Here is a 2,041-nt window from a genome sequence, read left to right on the forward strand (position 1 = left end):
TTAATTCTGGACAAAAGTCTCTCATTCTGGTCACGCTTACATATCAGTCAATGCGAAGTGTTGAATTTTACGAAGGTATTTCAGGACCTGTGAGGTTGAGTTAAAAACTAGATCCTGAGCCTGCACTTGCTAGCAGAGGGACCTGCTTGGCAATTTTATCACAGGCAACTTCCTAATTGGCTGCCCATGGGCTTCCATCCACTTAAGGGAAGTGAATGGGCTCTACTTGTTGCTGGCTCCATTACAGGGCCGGCAGCCTTGAGGACAAAGCAGCAGCACCAGGAAAGGTGGTTACTGCCGAGATATGTGGGAATCCTGGGGCTGACAGCAGGAAAGAAAAAATATTCATGGGGTCCTAAGTTGTAAGAGAAACTCTTCTGGGGAGGTCATTGAGACCATAGATGCTTCCTTCTCTTCCCAAAGCCCCCTCTTTACTCCATAGAATTCCTACAGTGCAGAAGACCATAAGACCATAAGACATAGGAGCGGAAGTAAGGCCATTCGGCCTATCGAGTCCAGTCCACCATTCAATCATGGCTGATTTCAACTCCATTTACCCGCTCTCTCTCCATAGCCCTTAATTCCTCGAGAATTCAAGAATTTATCAACTTCTGTCTTAAAGACACTCAACGTCCCGGCCTCCACCGAAGGAGGTCAATGGGCCCATCAAGCCTGCACCAATCCTCTGAAAGAGCATCCTACCTAGGTCTACTCCCCATCCTATCTCCGTAATCCCGTCAAACCTGCACATCTTTTAGACACTAAAAGGTAATTTTAGCATGGCCAATCCACTTAACCTGCACATATTTGGTTTAGACAGATGGTCACTCAAGGTCAGAATCGAAGTCGGGTCCCTGGCGCTGTTAGGCAGCAGTGTTAAAGTCAGGGCCACCATGCCACCAATTGAACCATTACCATACCACACCCTCCCCAACCCCAAACCCTTGGCTGTTGCTGTGAGGCTGCCCATCTAGTGGTGGCCACCCCATACCAACAGTGTGCCAATGGCACGATAAAATTGCCGCTACCCAGAAGGAAAAAATACACAGGGCTGGATTCTCCACCGGCGGGAGGCTCTGTTTTGCCAGCAGCCTGGGGATTTGCCGACGGCGTGGGTCTGTCCCACAATGGGAAACCCCAATGATCAGCCGGCGTAAAGGAGCATCCCGCTGGCGGGTTGAAAGAGAAATGTGGCGCAGCGGGGCAGATAATCCACAGTTCATCCCAGCATTCGTATTTTCCCATTTTACTGTTTTATCCTTCTGGGTATTTGGTTGTGTAACTACGTAAATCGACTGCCCATCTCCCTGGAGCAGGTAACCTCTATGCATTTCGTACAACCATTGGTAAAATGCCCCGAGAGTGGCATCACGTCAGGGAGCTATCTGATCTAAACCCCCCACAATTCTACTAGCCCGGCTCCTCCCCACCACCACCTCCCAATTGTTCCCAATTGAGGCATGGACAGACTGAGGTGATTGCATCACCTGAGGAGCAGTAGATTAATTATGACAAGGAGTCAACCAGACTCGAAACGTGAGCTCCCTTTTCTCTCCACAGACGCTGTCAGACCTACTGAGATTGCCCAGTATTTTCTCTTTTTGCTTCAGATTCCACCATCCGCAGTAATTTGCTTTTATATTCAGAACAATTATGGGATGACTCTCATGCCTTTGACTGGTTGGTGCAAAGAAATATTCAAAAACTCTAAACAGTTGCTCTCAGTGGAAACCTTTATTAAAAGACAAAAGATTTCTACGAGCTGAAGAGAAACAGGAGTACAAATGGTGGATTAGCGATTAGAAGTTCAGAAGAAAGTTTCTCCCCATTCCCTGAGGTGGATATTTCATGTTTACACAGAATTTACACCACATAAACTCAGGCCATCAAGGCCAACTGATCGATGCTGTTGGTTTAAGCTCCACAAGGGCCTTCCCTCAGCCTACACTAGTGTGTTATTTGGCGCGAGGAATCATTGACAATGAAAACAAATTAAACCACTGTAAACATGTGAGTAAATAATGAGCAGCTCGGGAGGTCG

At 47.4% G+C, this 2,041-nt stretch overlaps 1 non-coding gene across 1 annotated transcript; it reads right to left on the bottom strand.

Moving 5' to 3' along the window:
* Window positions 1–1,664: 1,664 nt before the first annotated feature.
* On the bottom strand, window positions 1,665–1,782 carry LOC140392214 (U5 spliceosomal RNA). Its single transcript, XR_011935275.1, has one exon. It is a non-coding gene; the product is annotated as a U5 spliceosomal RNA (small nuclear RNA).
* Between the last annotated feature and the right edge of the window lie 259 nt (window positions 1,783–2,041).

This window comes from Scyliorhinus torazame, chromosome 15, assembly GCF_047496885.1.
Source record: "Scyliorhinus torazame isolate Kashiwa2021f chromosome 15, sScyTor2.1, whole genome shotgun sequence".
Taxonomy (NCBI): domain Eukaryota; kingdom Metazoa; phylum Chordata; class Chondrichthyes; order Carcharhiniformes; family Scyliorhinidae; genus Scyliorhinus; species Scyliorhinus torazame.